The sequence below is a fragment of the Panthera onca genome, chromosome D1 (assembly GCF_046562875.1).
Source record: "Panthera onca isolate mPanOnc1 chromosome D1, mPanOnc1 haplotype 2, whole genome shotgun sequence".
Taxonomy (NCBI): domain Eukaryota; kingdom Metazoa; phylum Chordata; class Mammalia; order Carnivora; family Felidae; genus Panthera; species Panthera onca.
In genome coordinates this window covers 93,104,126-93,123,171 of record NC_138348.1, presented here as the reverse complement: position 1 = coordinate 93,123,171, position 19,046 = coordinate 93,104,126, and the positions used below count along the sequence as shown (strand labels likewise).

Below are 19,046 nucleotides of genomic sequence, written 5' to 3'. Positions count from 1 at the left end.
CTTTTTTTTTCAACATGAAAGACCGGGGCAAGATGCCTGTGGAGGAAATTCTTTATCAGTTTAGACTTGGCTAGCCTCTGGGGTTCCAGTGGGTGCAGAAGAGAAATTCCCCACCACCTCCCACTCTGAGACTTGCTCATGTGTTGCCCTGATCCTGCTTCTATCTTAAAGTCATTGGTCGGGATAAGAGGATTTGGTCATTCTCTTCACTTAGCCCAGGGTCTCTGAAAATGAACATGCTTGTCACAACCCCATCCAAGACTGGAAGGTACTGGTCTGACTCTGGCCTTCTGGCATGTTTTAGTTCTAGGAGGACTTTGACCTCTTAGTTTGTGCCAGTCCCCATCCTCATTTACCTTGTGACATTCCCTTGTGGCCACCACTCCAACCCCTCTGGCCCTAGGGAGGGGTGGCAGATAGAACACAGGACAACCAGTCAACTTTGAATTTTGGATAAACAGTGAATGATTCTGGTATGAATTCTCCACTCTGTACCACACAGGCCCAGGGTGTGTGTGTCCCTCTCACTCCTTTTGCCCTTTGGGCTTCTAACCCATAGCAGCCTTGGATTCCTTACTTTTTTCAGTGTCCTGATCTCTAGGTGTAAAGCCGGGCTCTCCTCTGCTGAGGACAGCTGCGGACATTTCCTGGCCAAGGCAAGCATGCAAGTGGGGGTCCTGGCCAAGCACCACGTCCCCCAGTCCTATCACCACATCGTTCCGCACTGTGAGGAGCCTTGTGGTCAGTGTCTCCGCTCCCAAGATCTGCCCACACTCTCTGGGCAGGGGCATACCCCCCACTCCACCTCCATTCTCACCCAAACAGCCGTCCTTGCCTGCCTGGGTATGTGGACCGTGACCTGCAAGGGGGAGCAAGGCTCTTGCCCAACGGCTCTGGGGAGGGTGCACCTGGAGGAGTGCCAGTGTGAGCCTTTCTAATGCACAGGGTCAGGCAAAAGCCTGGCAGTGGGTCTCAGGGTGGCATTGGCCCTGTCACAGTTCCGGAGAACTTGTGTGGTCATCCTCTTGGCCTTGTGGCTCGTACTTGCTAGATTTCTTCATCCTTCCTCAGGAGGTTCTCTGAAGACCAAGGTGTCTGACTGGTTCTCCTTGCTTCCGCCTGCACCCCTGCCCCTCTTTGCCACCCTACCTCTGTCTCTGCTGCCTTCCGTTTCCTTTCCCTTGCACACACAAATCATCAGACTGCTTCTGGTTTGGGGGGTGGGAAGTCACCAAATTTCCTTTAACAGGATCTTGACAGCTCACTTTTAATTCAGTGCATTATTGGGGTGGGGGGTGGCAGGTAGGATGGAGAAGTGAGTGGGGCAGGTTTTGTTGTTTTGGAGAGAATTTAGCCAGTCCTTCCGCCCCCATCCCCCTCCATCCCCTGCTTTGGGCTGAATTCAGCTAGTTATTTTCCAATTCGGTTGTGTGTGTAGACACGCCCACAGCTTCTTTGATTCCCCTCCTTTCCTCCTAATAGACAAACTGCTGCCAAGCTTCCAGCTTCTCTCTCCATGGTGACCAAGCCCCTCATTTCCATTTCGGCTCAGCCTCTACCTCCCCTGCACCCCACCCCCTCCTCCATGGGAATCAGGCTGTTTCCTTTCTCTGGTTCTGCTCTGCTCCTCTTGTACTTCTTTTCCTTTGTGGGGATTTTCCCCTACGCAGAAGGAACAAATGTCAACATGTCCTTGGCTCCTTCCTTTTCTCCTTTATCTGCCCTCTTCCTTCTTTCTGCCCCTTTACTTGGGTGACTCCTAAACCTTTGCTTTTCTTAGCTCTTTAAACACATTCCTTTCATCACCCCCTCAAGTTCCCTTTCTTGCTTCAGCCTCTGGCTGAAGGATGTAGAGGTGCAGAGAAGGGAGGCAGAGGAAGGGGGGCTGGCCTCCCCTTCCTGTCTCAGGCTCTGCCTGGGCTCTGGGGTTTCTCTTGGGGTAAGGTGAGGCTGCACCCCCACCTCTCTGCCCATCTCCCATTGCCAGAGTGGCCCAGGCCCTCAGAGGTGTGCACAACAGTCCCTGGAATCTGCTGCTGCTTGAACCTTCTCCGATGCCCTGGCCGGTCCTTCTCTGCTGGCAGGCAGGTTTCGTGTGCAGGTGAGCAGGACCAAGTTAGGCAGCTGGCCACTACACCTCGTCTGCCTTTGGGGGCCCCACTCATCCCGTGGGCATAGGGCCCACTGACAGGTTTTAGGTACAAGGATAGAACAGATATAGGTCTCACTGAAGTTCCCTTCACAGACTCCCCCTGTCCCGAGGGCTTCCTACTCTTATCATTGATCACAACTGTCTAAGGACACCTGTCCCTTACACACTTTTTCTGGTCTCATCCTTTGCTGCATACAGGCATTCTCACCCCAATTATCTTACTTGGCCCTCGTAATAATCGGGTGATTCTGATTTTGCAGACAGGGAAACCGAGTCTCAGAGAAATTAAACATATTACTCAACATTGGAACACTGGAACAAAGAAGTACCCCGTGAAGCTGAGACGAGAACCCAGCTTGTCACGCTCCTAGCTCGCTATGCCTTTTCTTCAGCAGTCTGTGAAAGGCAGCAGGGGAGAAGGCTGCACACTGCAGCATGAGTGAGGCAAAGGTGTTAATAGGAGGGGTGAGTAGCAGTTTTCTCCCCTCTGCCACATCCCCCCATGTCCAATTCACATTGTTACACAACGCCAGCTTAACCCCGTTCTTGTTAATGCTTCTTTATGGATGTTTTAGTTATGTCTGCCCCATATGTGCGTCTGATTTTTTTTTCCTGGACTCTGAACTTCTTGTGGGCACTTTGGGCTGCGTGACTCTCCCTGGGGAGGGGAGCAGCACAGGCTTCCTGCCTTAGGTCCTCAGCTTGTCTGACTTAGGGCCCAGCCAGGGGCATGGGAAAACAATACTGGCCCCGCCTAACTGGGGCAGGTAGCAACCCAACTTACTTCTTTCTCACTTTCCCATCTTCCTGTTCCACCCCAGCCAGGCTTCCCAGCCTGCTCGTTAGCCTCCGTGAGAAATTAAAGTCCCAATAATCAAATCAACCCTTGTAAATTCCCTAGAAGCAGCTCCAGAGCACCAAGGAGCCAGCAAAGCCCAGACCCAAATCCATGTCAAATTTCATAGATATAATTTAAGTAGGGATCAAAAACCACACTAACCTAGTAACTAAGGCTGCTCAAAATGCAGAGTTTATAGTCCATCTGCCTCTCTGCTTCAGGGAGTCTGTATTAAATTTATTGCAAAGTAAAACAAATAAACCCAGGCAAAGGCAGGATGGAAATCTGCATACTCGTCAGAGAATTAGCAGCCCTCTCGGGTTAGGAAGGCTGCTTCTCAATTTGCATCTCTAAGGAGTTGTGACTGGGCTGGGGGCTGGGAGGCTTGGGCAGCATCGGGGCTCGCGGCAGGCCTGCCCCCTGCTGGCAGATTGTTGAACTGCATCCCTGCGACCTTCGTGGTGGACGTTTGCAGGGCTCCTGGCGGCCAGCTGAAAAGAGAATCTGAAGCTGAAAGAAATGTTGGGGAGGTGTGGCGTTGGAATAGTGGGTAGCAGAGAGAGGAGAGGGAAGGACATTACGAGAAAGATATCCTTACTTTTAAATATAAGACTTGCGGGTGGGGATGGCTGTCAGTTAAGCATCCAACTCTTGATTTCAGCTGAGGTCATGGTCTCCTTTTTGGGTTCCTGGGATTGAGCTTTGCATGGGTCTCTGTGCTGACATCACCAGCCTGCTTGAGATTCTCTCTCCCTCTCTCTCTACCCGTCCCCTGCGTGAGTGCCCTCTGTCTCTCTCCCTCTAAACAAACAAACAAACATTACAAAAAAAAGCCTTGGGGATGGGGAAGCTGGGAACTTGAGAGTGCAAGGGTGATGGAGGTGGACATTTAGAGTTGTCTCTTCAGTAATACAAGCCTGAAATCATGGTGACTTTCTAGACTCCTCTCCATCTTCTTTTCCATTTGCCTTGCTCTCCACACAACCCATGAATCACAAAGCCCAGAAAATTGGGGTGGAGGTGGCTGGGGTTCTTGCAAGGTACTGTTGGCCCTTGACTGGTTGTTTGAGCCCAGTAAAGCTGTGCCTCGGTTCCAGGGCAGGGGCTAGGGCTGGGCCACACTCGCAGGGCCGTGAGAGGAAATGCTCCCATAACGTTTGTTTTGCCTCACCCCAGGCCTGGCCCCACTTTGCCATCTGTGGATAAAGGGGTGGGGCCAGGTGGCCTCTAAGCCTCCTTTCAGTGTGAACGTTCTCTAATTCTATGACTCTGTTCCAGGAATTTGGGGATCTGCTACATACATACTTTCCAGGGAAACTCCATGGAGCCCAGCTCCTCTCTTAGGATATTCCTATTATCCTTCATGGCTGGCTCAAAAGGGACCTTCTTCAAAGCGATGCCCTACCTGCCTGTTTTAGGCAGAGATAGGCTGTCCTCCTTTTAATGCTTTATAGATAGATGGGCATATACTGATATATATAATCACACTGTAATAATGTGTTGAATTTATTTATATATCAACTCCACCCCCTCGAATGTAAAGTCCTTCTTAGATGAATGTAAAGCTTCTTAGATGAGGGCAAGCGGAAGGCGCTGGTGAGGTTCATGGCCATTCTCAGTACCCACCTGCTCCTCTTTCCCACTTTCCCAGCCCAATGCCTGAAACAGAATAGGTTCCCAATAAGCATTTGTTAAATGGCTGGGAGAATGAGTGAACAAATGAATGAAGTGGCACAAAATGATGAAGGTTTGGTTGTATGGTTTACCCAGAAACCAGAGTGTTACTGCAACTTCCTACTTCTCTCCAGCTCTCTCTCTTCCTTCTTCTTCAACTACTCCATGGTAGTTCTATCTAGTCTACTTCCTGAGTCACTCCCCAAGCCAGCTGCTGCTTCTTCATTCCCTCAAGAGGTTAAGAGCATAGACTCTGGAATCAGAAGGACCCCCAGACTTCAACTGCCCTTGGGAACCTGACTGACCTCAGTTTCTCGGTCTTTTTTTTTTTTTTTTTTTTTTTGCCCCAAAGACAATAGAGCCTAGTAGTCGTTAAAAGTATGGACACCAGAGCCAAACTGCCCTAGTTTTAATCTTGGCTTCTCCATTTAGCTGAGTGGCCCCAGGCAAGTGCCTTAATCTCTCTGTGCTCAGTTTCCTTATCCATAAACTGGAGTTAACAGAATCTACTTCATAGGGTTGTTGTGACGATTAAAAAAGCTAATATACATAAAGCCCTTAAAACAGGGCCTGGTGCGTGGTTGGCATTAGCTAACTCAATAAGTACTAGCAATTATTAACAAAAAGCAGAGGAATTTTGCAGAACTGAAGGCAAGCACCTGAAGAAGAGGCTGTCCCAGAAGATGCTTCAAAAGGCAAGGAGGAAGCTTGTGGATAAAGAAACGAAGCATTTCCACAAGGAACATAATGCAAACACACAGAGATTTCACTGGCTAGGGTGGCAAGAAAAGCTAACTATTACTCTGTGCCTGCAGAACCTGTGTTGGCATCTTTTCAGGATTGGATGTGTCAATGGCATGAGTCCAAAGTTGCAATAGGTATGGCAGCTCCTTGGCCTTTGAGATCTTTGGGGATGGGGCGCCTGGGTGACCTGGGTCCAACTCTTTTTTTTTTTTTTTTTTTAAGGTTTTAAAGTTTATTTATTTATTTTGAGAGAGAGAGAGAGAGAGAGAGAGAGAGAGAGAGAGAAAGAGAAAGAGAGAGTGAGAGCAGGCAAGGGCAGAGAGAGAGGGAGAGAGAGAATCCCAAACAGTCTCTGCGCTGTCAGCACAAAGCCCAGTGTGGAGCTCGATTTCATGAACCACGAGATCATGACCTGAGCTGAAACCAAGAGTTGGATGCCCAGCTTACTGAGCCACTCAGGTGCCCCAAAGAGTCCTCCTCTTGATATCAGCTCAGGTCTTGATCTCAAGGTTGTGACTTCAAACCCTGCATTGGACTCTATGCTTGTGTGGAGCCTACTTTTTTTGGGGGGGGGGCAGGGGCAGCGATCTTCAGGGACATGTTTGTTTATGAAACCTCCCCCAATTGGCTCCCCTTACCTCCTCAGCCCCACTCTTGCTATACTCTTCCTCTGATACTTCAGGCTCCATCCACAAAGAAGTGTGTTTGGCTCCCCCAACTGAACTTACTCCTCTTACCTGCAGGTCTTCACACACGTGAGTGTCCTGTCCCAAGAACTGCCCTCCACCTCACGCCTTTCCCCTGCTGGTTCTCCTGACCTTTTCGGTGTCAGGTCCTCTGCAAAACCTTCCCTCGTCCCCTAGACTGGGCAAGGCACTCCAGTCTGTGCTCCCTTGGCATAGTACTGTGCCTTTCCCTTCTCCCCCAACATATTAGTCTGCTCCAGCTGCTGCAACAAAATACTACAGGCTTGGTGACTTAAACAGCAGAACTTCATTTTTTCACAGTTCTGGAGGCTGGCAAGTCCGAGATCAAGGTGTCAGAAGGGTTGGTTTCTGGTGCAGCATGCCTTCCTGGCTTGCAGTTGGCCATCTTCTCACAGCGCCCTCCCATGGCATCCTCTCTGTGTGTGCATGGAGAGAGAGAGATCGATGTGCATCCTCTCTGTGTGTGCATGGAGAGAGAGAGAGAGTGCAGTGCTCTCTTCCTCTTCTCAGAAGGACACTAGTCCTGTCAGCCTGTAAACTTTAAGGGATGCAATTCCGTCCATAACATCAGTTCCATGAGGGCAGGACCTTCTCTACTGTTTATTTATATTTCTTAGCTTAGCCCTCACCCCATCTCCTTGTGATTCTCTGTAATGTCTATAGGACCCGTTCCTAGCAAGGACTCAATATATATTTGTTGAGTGAATGAGTGAAAGAATTTGTCAATTACTGGTAATGACAGTAGGAGCTTTAAGAAACAGATATTCAGATACGATCTAATGGAGGCCTCAGCAGGAAGATCCTTGCTGGTTAGTGGCAGAATGAGGACCAGAAATCAGAGACTCTCTATTCCCTTCTACTCTGAGTCCAGGACTCTTCACCTGGAAAAAGAACTGTCAAGGAGCTGTGTAAAACTGGTGATCCTTTTTAAATCCTTGCCTGGAGTTGCAAAGAATCTGGTCTTTCACTGACAAGCAAAAATTTTCCTTCACCTTGTCTCTCCTGCCACATTGACAGGCTATCCTAATAATACATGAAGGCATTTGAAATGCCTTTCGTCCTTCCCCTCTGTCTGGTTAGGGGCCGCAGAGGTCGGTCTGGGTTTGGCCAGCAACTTCCTTAGCACAGGTTTTGACTGGAAACCAACAACCCAGGGTGTGTGGCTCTTCGGATTCCTGCTTCTCTGCTAATGGATTTTGTTAACTGTTTGTCATTTGCTTATGCAAATCTACCTCTTTCTGCATTAAAATGAACCCAATTATAAAGTGAAATTTCACAATTAAACCACTTAGTGAAGGACATTAAGCGACCAGAAGGAATTGATTTGTAAAAATTTCAGCGATAATTACAAAATGTTTCTGAAATGTGACTAAGTTCTAGGTTTTTCTTTAAACAAACATATGTACGTGCACATTTTCATATGTATATACCGCACAGACACATGCACATATTTTCACACACCTGGTTTCCATCTTCTCACCATGGGACTTGTTCTTGCTCCTTCTCTGGGTCTAAATTTTCCCCAAATAGAGGAAATTCCACCAGCCATCAGATCATGTCTGCAAAGTTCTTGGAAACCTTCCAAAAGAAATGGCCATTGGGCTGAGGAAACAGGGGTGGGCAGGAAAATAGAAGAAGGTGTAATGGTTTTAATAAAGTCTCTTTGCCACCTTGGTGATTGATATATTTTGGCATTTGCTTCCCTGCTCTGATGTAATCAATAGCAGTTATAGACCGAGGAGCAGGAAAGGTTGAGGATGTGGGATGGGACAGTATTGATTGGTTTTTATAGGAAAGAGCCCTGCCTGCTGATTGCAGTGCTCTGGCTACTAGAAACTGGACCTTGCTGTATCAGGGCTCAGTTACCTTTCCTGACACTCATCCAGGCAAGGGGACATGCAGTCCAGAAACTTGGAAATGGATAAGGACAGATGATATACACCTGAAAAATTACCCTTTCTGGTATTTGAGGGAGCTAGTCACACTCACTTCCCTCACTGCACCCACGATCAGAGGGTGGGAGTCACAGTCTCCTAGGCTGGTGCAGGGACAGGTGGGAAGGGTCTTTAAGGGTGAGGGAGTGATGGTATGCTTATGGTTCCAGGCTACATCTATATCCAAGAATGATCCCGACTCATTTGGTAGCATGCTCCACCCCCAGGCAATATAATGCAGAGGGGACTTTAGAACAGACTCTGGAGCCTGATTGCCTGGGTTCAAAGCCTAGCCCCGCCAGTCAGTGTGTGACCTTGGGCAGGTTAATCAACCTTTCTGTACTTTTGATTCCCCCATCAGTAAAATGGAGATAGTAACAGTACCCATTGCCTCTGGTTGCTATGATTGTTATGAGTTAATATATGTAAAGAACTCAGAACAGTCCTGGCATACAGTGAATGATATGTACATGTTGTTATTGTCTGGTGGTGGTGGGTACGTGGGCTGACATCTGTGGTTTATGGGTGGAAACTTAAGAGTACAAATTTCTCTAATCAAACAGGATCATCACAATATTTGCTTTCTACTGTTGAGAACACAGGGCTTAGGACCCAGTAGCTGTTAAATAATTCTCTTAGTACATCAGCCCATGAGCTACAGGATTTCTCAACCCTTTCTTAGATTTTTTTTTCCTAAAAACTTTTAAAAAAAAAGTATGACGAGGTCCAGATACAGAGCAATAGGGCTGCATTGGATTGGTAATGATAGCTTCAATAACCCAAGGAGTTCAGCCAAGACACATATTTATTCATTCCACAAACAACAAACTCTCACTATGTGTGAGATGGCTTCTATTTATGTGATGATTTCCATTTGTGAACCAGAACTCAGAGTGGGGACATTCAGATGTATAATCACCCCTCTGTAACGTCGTGATAAGTAGCTTTCGTGTAATGGATTCTCCTCTGTCTAGAACAATGTGCTCAAAACAGAAAATGGTTTGTTTTAAAGAAAACATTTGCCACTTAACATGTTTGTTGAAAACACATTCATTTCAGAAGTGTAATTTTATTTTCTTTTATTGTCATCATCGAATTTTCGGTTTTTAGAAATTCATTTTAGCCTGCGATGTGACTTTGGGGCTTATTTTCTTCTCAATTGTAGAACTGGGTACCGTAATAGAAGTCGGCAGATTGGCAAGCAGGTCCTAAGGAAACCAGGTTGAGGTGTTCTATGACAGACTCCCAAAAGGTTAAAACTGAAAAGGATCCTAGAGGTCCTCTACTTCATCACCTTCATTTTATTTATTTTTTAAAGTTTATTTATTTATTTTGAGAGAGAGTGAGAGCAAGCATGAGCAGGGGAGGGGCGGGGGGGGGGGGAGAGAGAGAGAGAGAGAGAGAGAGAGAGAGAGAGAGAGAGAGAGAGAATCCCAAGCAGGCTCTGCACTGTCAGTGCAGAGCCCTATGTGGGGCTCGAACTAACACTAAGGAACTGTGAGATCATGACCCGAGCCGAAACCAAGAGCTAGAAGCTTAACTGACTGAGCCACCCAGGTGCCCTCATTTCCTTCATTTTAAAGATGACCCCAGAGAGGTGAAATGACTTTCAGAGTCTGACCTGAAACCCAAGTGTATTGGCTCCAAACTCAGTGCTGTTCCGCATACCATGAGCTTGTTGGTACCCTTCCAGCTCTACGTTAAGCCCTTTTCATTTTTTTAGGCCCTTTTCAAATCTCCTTCTGTTCTCAGGTTGTATATGAGGCTAAGTTATTATTTGACAATTCTGTTCAAGTCAACGAAGATGCCTTGAATACCACTTTGGTGCCAAACACTGTGTTAGGTGCAGGATATAAAAATAAGATGTGGGTCCCACCAAGCAGATTGTCGTAGATGGTATTATTATACCCAATTGTTTACTGCCTCTCCCTGTGACAGGATTATGCTTATCTGTGCCATTGACATCAGACTTCATCATGTGACTTGCTTTGGCCAATGGAAATTAAGCAGAAGTGATATGTCACTTTTGAGCAGAGGCTTTCGGGAACATTTTGTGGTCCCACACACATTTTCTCTTTTCTTTCTGCCAGGAGAATGGCATGTCCAGAATAAGACCCACATAAAGAGAAAACATGGAGTGGAGCCAGAGGCACAGCCAATATATAACATGATGAGAGATAAACCTTTGTGTGGTGAGTGACTGAGATTCTGTGGTTGTTTATCCTGCAGCATAACTAGCACAAGCTGATGACTAGAGAGAGGATCACAGAGTAGCTGGAGAGACAGCTTATTTCCAACTGAATCACACGGGGTTGGATGCTTTGCTGGATGGAGACACAGATGATTCAGAAGTAGGCTGAAAGAGGGAACAAGTAACTCTTCAGAGAGGAGGCATCAGGAAGGACTTTCTAGGAGAGGTAATAGCTGAGAAGAGTTTTAAAGGTTGAAGAGAAGTTCACCTTGTTAGGGGCTTGGGAGGTTTGTTTCTTCTAATCAGAGAGACCAGCATGTCCAGACATGAAATATGATATGTTTGAGAAATGCCTGTAATGTCCACAACTGTGGGTCAGGATCGGAGTTCTTAATCTTTGAAGCCTATTGACCACTGGCCACTGTGTCAGGTCTCCATATATCCAAGGGATATATGCAGACACTGACATAAAAATGCTTCATTTATTTTGGCCAGAACTTTGGCCCCAGATTATCATCTGTTGTTATATCATGAGAAGCTACTAAGCTGGACTGTATGTGAGCCATAGAGACTCTTTTTCAAAAATTTAATTTTCATTTTAATCAAAGAATATATATGCATAGTTTGGAAATCAGCAGTTGCCTTGCTTCAGCCTTTCACATTCCCATGTTCCATTCTCCAAGGCAGTCAACCTCAACTCTTACAGCTCGTTTGTCATTTGTATATATTGCCATGTTTTTAAATAATATGCTTATATTACTATTTCTTGATTTATTAATTTTAGAAATTATATATTTTATACATGTTTTTAAAAACATTTTTAATGTATATATATTTTTGAGAGAGAGAAACAGAGTGCAAGTGGGGTAGGGGCAGAGAAAGAGGGAAACACAGAATCTGAAGCAGGCTCCAGGCTCTGAACCATCAGCACAGAGCCCAAGACAGGGCTTGAACCCATTAACCATAAGATCATGACATGAACTGAAGTCGGACGCTTAGCCGACTGAGCCACCCACACGCCCCTCGAAATTATATATTGACTCTCTGTCATGGTAGATGAAAACTTGGTTTCCCCCAATGCCATCCCTGCATGTCCCCTTCATTCTAACTCTCCCAACATAAACTTTTTTTTTTGTTAAATTGATGTTTAGTGTTTATATACTAATGATTAGGCAAATATTATTTACTCCTGCATCAAGTAGTGCACTGTGATTATGTGTCCTCTTTTGTACAATTCTTTGTTTTTCCTGGAGTTAATAACTGCCTCCTTTTTTATTGATCTGATGTCCAAATGTGCTTATAATTATTTTTTTCTAATGGTTCAACAACTCTACTACATACCTGGTAATACTATGTTGCATACACTCAAGCTCATCTGTTCAATTTTTCCCCTTACAGTTTTCTCTCTAAGAACCTTTTGTTTCTCTGTTCCAATCTGGATTGGCTGATTTTAGAATTAGGATACTACATAACTATTATTCTGAGGCTGGTGGTGGGCTTTGGTAGATATCTTTTTTTCATTCTTTGTGCTGGGATAATTAGATTAATGTATTTTATTTCTCTCCTATTATTTAAGTCTCTCTTTTTTGTTTCCCTCTTTGGAAGTATTCCTCAACTTTGTCTTCTAAATCTTATAAGTTTTTGAAAAAAACTTTAGTTATATTTTTAATTTCAGAGAGGCTTTTTTCATTTAATTTTTTTTCTTTTTTATTGTAATCCCTTATTGTTTTTTGGATGCAACCTTTCCTCTTATCTTCTTGAATTGGTGTTATTGCCCTTTTTGAATTTTTTTTTTATTCCTCCTTGCAAAATCTCTATCACGTCAGATCTTTTTTTCTGGTTATATCTGTCTCCTTTTATCAAGTTTGAATCTTTCTTTAAGTATCTTCTGATTCTTGACTATATTTAAGAAGGAGGCACTGAAAGTTGATTTTGGAAACTTATTATGTAAATGGTACAGTTTGTTAACTAGTGGACTTTACATAGGGTGATCAAGTGAAAAGTGAATCTTTTGGGGCACGTGGGTGATTCAGTCGGCTAAGCGTCCGGCTCCAGCTCAGGTCACAATCTCACAGTTCATGGGTTTGAGCCATTGGGCTCTGTGCTGATGGCTCAGAGCCTTGAGCCTGCTTCGGATTCTGTGTCCCCCTCTTTTTCTGACCCTCGCCTACTTGCACTCTGTTTCTCTCTCTCAAAAATAAATAAGCATTAAGAAAAAAAAAGTAAGTAAGTCTTTTTATTGAGGGAACTTCAAATATCAGTAACTGGAGTTCTCTCTGTAGCTTTTCAGTTGTTCAAAGAATCTTCCAATCTATTGGTTAGTGGTGTGGTGGAGTTGCTAGCAAGGCCAGAGAAAGGGCTAAAGGTCACACAGTTTAGCATGCAGACCTCCCTTAATTCATTCACCCTCCACCATACTTGGTGTTCCCAACTCCAATATTGTTCTTACTCAGTTCCTCCAAAGAAAAGTCTCATTTGCTGGAGGGTAAAGAAATATAGCTTACTGGCTGTGTGGGGAGAGTGGAAACCCCTTTTATAAACAGAGCTCCTACCAATGCCCCCTGTCCATCTGGGTGTCTGGCCCCAGGACCATGGTGCTTAGAGCCTCTGAGGGCTGAACCTTTCAGGGCTCTGCAGAGTGAATCAGTCCCCACTGTAGGCCCTTGGCTTGTGACTTTACTCTTTCTGTGGATCCAATACCAATCTTCCCTCTTTGTTTTGTTTAAAAAACTAATTGTGGGGGCTCCTGGGTGGCTCAGTCATTAAGTAACCTTCTCTTGATCTCGGCCCAGGTCATGATCTCACAGGTCCTGAATTTGAGTCCCATATAAGGCTCTATGCTGACAGTGCAGAGCCTGCTCGGGATTCTCTCTGCCCCTCCACCATCTCAAAATAAATAAATAAACTTTAAAAAAATAAAACAAAAGCTAAAACTAAAACTAAAACTAATTGTGAAACTCTTTAGCCCACTGTTTTTTTTCTCTGTCATTCTTGTCCTTGGTTGATGCCTTTGTCATTTCTAGAAGTTGAATGGTGACTTCTGTGGGGTGATAGCCACTAAGCTATAGAATAATATGGGTGGGTGACTGGGTGTCATTTTGGGTCTCACAGCTCCCTGGGCTCTCCTCAGTTTCCCTTGTAGGCTCCTCAGCTTTGTGTTGTCCCTTAAATATTGGTGTTCCTCAGGCTTCTGCCCCACAAAAACCCATTCTGTTAGCATAAGCTGAAGATTAGGGGCAGGTCCAAGGTCAGTTCTGTGGCCCCCTTTCTCTGAGCCCACATCCTAGTTTTGGCTCCTGAACTAGAGAGGAGGAAGCAGGGAAGACAGAGAAGGCAGGGCCAGCCTCTGCCAACTGCTCGAGAACCCTGGGCCTCACCTCATCTCAATGCCTGTCTGGCCTTCAGATGGTTTCCCTGACCCCAAACAGACTCCTAGTCTGGCCCAATTATACCAGCCTCGTGGGAAGGCAGAGATGTAGAGAACACCCCCTTTTCCTGGTCCACTTCTGTCACTCATTCCAAAATGAATCAGGCACCATTCTAGAAGTTGGAATTATACTTATGAGTAAAGCAGACTGGATCCTACCTGGATCTTATAATCTAGTCCCAGGAAAGATAACAACAATAACGGCAAAAGAAACATACCGCACTGCATAGTACAGATGTCCTGTTGGGTCACTTGCTGAGCTCTTGTTCCTTAGGCCTAGAACTGGAGGGGTAGAGGAGGTCATGGATGCAGCAGGGAACTTTTGAATAGATGGCTAATACACATGATGCTATTTCGTGCCTCCATGTCATTTTACACATGTGTTTTACACCTACATTGACTTTCATCTCTTGTCATTTTGGTCAATTCTACTTGTTCTACTTGTTATTCTATTTGTTCAGTAATCCCTTCCTCTGCAAAGTCTTCCTGACCCACCCACCCCACATTAGCTACACACTCCTCTCTACCCCTCCCTCCCTTGTATAATCAACAGCTTCCTGAGTTGGATACTGCTTCCGGAGCTAAAGGCACAAGATGAGTGAAACTCTGGGCAGTGTGTGGGAACATGCCAACTTGGGTTGAATGCTGGCTTTCCCACATACTATCTTTGGCCTTGAGCAAGTGAATTAACCTTTCTAAGCCTCAATCTTCCTATCTGTAAAATGAGGATAATAAGATATGCCATGAAGTGTTATGGTGGATATAAAATGACTATAAAGTGCCTATTGGGAGCCTATAATTAGCACTCAAATATTGGTTCCTTCCCTTTCTCCTTTCAAGGAGCTTCCAGTCTAATGAGAGAATGACAGGCAAATCAGTAAGTGCAGCGATTTGTCATAGGTGCTGTGATAATGGACACTGAATTACATGCCACTGATTTATGAGACTGCCTCTCTGTCTCTCCCACTAGACTAGGAGCTCCTTGAGAGCAGGGCCACGTGATTCTGTGCCCCCTGCTACCCAGCTCGGTGTCTGATACACAGTAGCTGCTCCATTCAAGTTTCGGTAAATGAAATGGGAATGACTCCTCCCTCTATCTGATCCTGGTTTGATGCTGGTTAGAGCAATGCCCAGCATTGCCTTTTTTTTTTAACCCCCCCCTTCACCCCCCACGCTGCTGTTCCTAGCTCAAAGAAGGGAAAATTATAGTTTCTCAGCCATCTGGGGTGAAAAATCTATCTTCACTAGAGACTAATTTTTCCAAACGTCATCAGAGTGTGGGACATGAGCATACCCCACCCCTCTTGGGTAGTGGAATGAGTGAACACTGAAACGAGGACTCATCCAGTGCCCTCCTGTGGGACCAGCCTCTCTCAGGCCCCTTCTCTCTGAGCATGCAGACAGGCAGACCTCCACCAGCTTATCCATCCTCTTCAAATGAGTCTGTCTCCCAAGAACCAAACATTTTCTCTCCCTGGCCCTGACTTGAAATGAAACGACTTAGCCCACAGACAGTTTTATGGTCCCTCGCTTTCCATTCCTCTTGCTGAGCCCTCACGCTGGTTAGAGCCCAGCCCAGGCTCTGATTTATACAGCTCTCCCAGGCCCCTGTTGGATTCGGAGTCTGGAACAATAAGACAAGGCTATCCATCACCCCTCTGCTCAGATCTCCCTGGACTCATTGGGAAGGAAGGAGGGGTGGGTGGCAGTGAAGACAGCCTCAGGGGTCCTGCCCAGAGAGCATTTGTCACGTTGATCGAAAGTGCAGGGCGGGAGTGGGGCGGGGGAGTGGAGGCTTTTTATCTCGCCCAAGCCTACACTGTAGACAACAGGGATAAAGTAGAGCAGGGACAGGGGTGAGAACACACATGGGGGAGGAATGTAATGGAATTTGGCTCAGAAGTCTGATGGGGACCACGGATGCCACCCCCACCTGCTCCAACTCCTGAGCGCAGTAACCACTGGTCCAGCTATGTTTGGTCACCACCAGGTTCTCCTCTCTGTGCCACGTTGTGCCCCAGCACCTGGCACAGTGCCTAGCGTGTAGTAGGCATGCAGAAAAGATATGTTTGCTGACCGACTAAGCTTTCCTCTCCTCCTTACTCACTTACCAGATCTCAGGGTCAAGGGCTATTCAAAGAAATCTTTACACACGTATGCATGCTGTCTCTGTGGTTCTGTGATGTGTGGATGTGCATGCTGCATGAACATCTGTATGTGTATGCTGCACACATGTTCACATGAGTCCGTGTATGAGTAAGAACTTTCTGAGAGTCAGGGTTCTGAAATTCTAGAGTGGGTGACCCAAAGGAAACTGTGGCTTTGGCTTCTGTGAAACATTTAATTATTATTATTATTATTATTTTTTTTGATATAATTTATTGTCAAATTGGTTTCCATACAACACCCGGTGCTCATCCCAATAAGTGCTCTTACGCCTGGGACTGGAAGAGGTGCCACTCTGTCAGGAAGGAAGGGAATGAATGGGTTGGGTAACCTCCCTAAAGGCTTTCTGGGCTTTCTGATCCCTGGTCAGCCAAAGAAGAAAGGGAGCTATTACATAGTTATCATCCGTAAACAACTTGAAATAGTTCTTGCTCCCAGGAACCCTACCCTTTGGACTTGGGGATCACTTCCTAGGAAACAAATTGTGATGGGGCTAGGAGCCAGAGGTTTGAGGATGGTGACTCCCTCTGCCGCTATCTATGCAGAGGGAAGGCTACAAAGCATTGTATGTGCCACTTAGGGCAGTGTGCAAAGATCCTAGGGAGAGCATTTTGGTTATCAGCAAATTAGAGGCTTTGTTCAGAGCCAGGAAAAGAAAATCCGACGACTAAATCTAGGAGCTGATGAAAAGAGAATTCAAGGGCTATGGTGCTGTGGCACTGTGGCACGCCGTTGTGGCTTTGTAGTGTCGCCATTGTGGCTTTGTAGTGTCTTTTGATTTTAGTGCTACTAAAGCAATAACATGTAATGGCCTGAGCATTGCTGCCTCCCAGTGCCTGGGAAGTTAGATGACCTGAGGAGAAGCCAAGGGTGGCTAATGAGTCATTAAGAGTCTTTATCAAATTAGGATTATAATCCATCTCAACATGCAGAGGAAAATGTTTCAAATTATCTACTTTCTTAATTGCAACTCAAAGATTTGGCAGGAAATTATCATGAGAGATAACGTCTGGAAATTGACGGATTGTGCTGATGTGTATCTAAGCTTCCATAACTGTAATAGCTGGAGAATTCATCCACACATACTTACACTGATACTTGTACTCATAAATACTTCTGCTGTACATATTGGTTCAGACAGACAGGCACACACACACACACACACACACACACTCACACACACACACCATTATGTCTGTGTGCAGTGGATCAAGCCATCAGCATTCACACAGGCTGAGGTTCCTACCGAATGCTTGGAGATATAAGAAAATCATTTAATCCTTGCCTTTGAGAAGTTCAGAATCGTGTTGGGGAGCTAATGTATACATATTTGAAATTTAAGAACATGTACAAAGCAGCATTCAGGTGTATGCTACAATAGTGGAAATGTGAGCCCACAAATCCAGAAGGATGTAGGACATGAGTGTCTAAATTAAGTAGAGTTTCTGGAATGGTTGAGTTTTGACTTGAGTGTTGACATTCCCACTGTGCATTACGAGAGCAGCCAATGGGGATCCAGGCAGAAGACATGCTGAGTCTGTCAAGAGCACCTGTGGCCAAGAAGTGACACAGCATGTTTGCAAAGTCTCCAGGGAAGGGTGGGGCTGGATGACAAACCCTGGTTTGGTTAGACAATGCAAGCGGACTCTTCACTTGCCCCATTAAGTCAGGAAAGATTTGAGGTTGACCTATCCTTCCCCTCCTGCCCGGTCTCAGTTTCTCTGCCTATAGAACAGTGTGATCTGAAGACAGAGTTAGGCTTTCCTACATCTCCCTTGGTTGCTGAAAACCTGAGATCTCTGAGTTCAGGGATTGTGCTTTACTCCTCTTTATAGCCCGAGGACCTAGCATGGGCCTGGCCAGCCTAGATGCTGGATGGGAGTCCACCTCCTGGTACATTTCTTAAAGGCTGTCAGTGTATGCACAGTGAATGAGTGAACCCGTGAATGAATGAGTGAATGAGAGCCTGAACGGTGATGCTTATGAGGAAGCAGTGCAGCATAGTGGTTCCAGGTATGGGTTGTGGAGGCAGCCTGCCTGAGTCTACACACTTGTCACTTGGTGACAAGTTACTCCCTTTATCTAAGCCCCATGGGGATGCCATGGGAATGTGATTAGGCAGTGCATGTTGAGCACTTAGCTTAGAGTGTGGCACTGAGCAAATCATCAATATATATTAGCTATTATTATTGTTGGTGCTTTGTTTTATCCTTCCTTGCTAAGCGAACCATGCTTCCCGTGCTGGGTAAGTTGGGTATCTTGTTCCTTCATTTGATCACTCTTTCTCACTGCCCTCCGCCCCCCCCCCCCCCCCCCCCCCCCCCCCGCATCATGGTAAGACAGGACTGGCTTCTGCAGGCGATGTGGCCTCACCCCTTTCCAGTGCTGTTACTTGGTTCTCTGAGCCCTGCAGTCTGGCTGCTGTAGGTCCAGCTGCCAGAATAGAGTTGGGAACTTGGCCATGCAAAATCCTCAGCTCAGGGAAGCTTAGAGATTGGACGCAGCATCAGAGGCAACAAATGCTGGTTGGGTTCATCCCTGGAGACAGGGAGGAGATGGTCCAGTGTATAAGCAGAAGGACACAGGGCAGTTCCACGAGAGGAGGTGATGGTGAAGTGGTAAGAATGCAAATAGAGCCAAGGGAGAGCCATCGTCATAGCAGGGGCAACAGGTATGAAGGTGATGAGGTAGCTGAAGGAGATGGGGATGAGGGGTCAGTACAGGTCTTCAAGGGGCAGTCTTTGTTTTGGAGAGAGTAGACATTTCAAGACTCCATGTAACTCTGTGGGTGGAGGAGGGGTGGTCCTAGCAACTTCAAGGGTCTGAGGGAGGAGCCGCTGAATGTCCTGTTGGCCTTCCCCCACTCCAGCCCCCCTCAGCTGGTCCTGTGTGGTGCTGGTGGGAAGCAGAGTAGATTGGAGAGCCGGTGAGCCAGATGATACATGATAAATGGTAAAGGTTTCAGCATCCAAACATAGTTTATACCAAGACAAAAACGAAGCCCAGAGGAGAGACTTCAATAACAATAGAATACAAGTCACAGAGTAATTTAAAAATTTTTGGCAGTCCCATTAAAATGGTAAAAGAAACAGGTGAAAATATCTTTAATAGCCTATTTTAATTTAATTCGATAAATCCAAACTAATATCGATTCAATACATATAAAATGATTATTAATGAAATATTTTACATTTTTCATATGAAGTCTTCTAA

At 45.8% G+C, this 19,046-nt stretch overlaps 1 protein-coding gene across 5 annotated transcripts in view; it reads left to right on the top strand.

Annotated features, from left to right (window-relative positions):
• The window catches only part of PKNOX2 (PBX/knotted 1 homeobox 2), a 315,397-nt gene that overhangs the window by 24,409 nt on the left and 271,942 nt on the right, over positions 1 to 19,046 (top strand). For 3 of the 5 annotated variants that reach the window (XM_060605139.3, XM_060605134.3, XM_060605136.3), the window contains one exon: positions 10,140 to 10,241. The exons of the other annotated variants lie outside the window; for them this stretch is intronic. The gene's annotated coding sequence lies outside the window, so the exon portion shown is untranslated. The remainder of the gene's footprint in view (positions 1 to 10,139; positions 10,242 to 19,046) is intronic. 5 annotated transcript variants of the gene reach the window in all.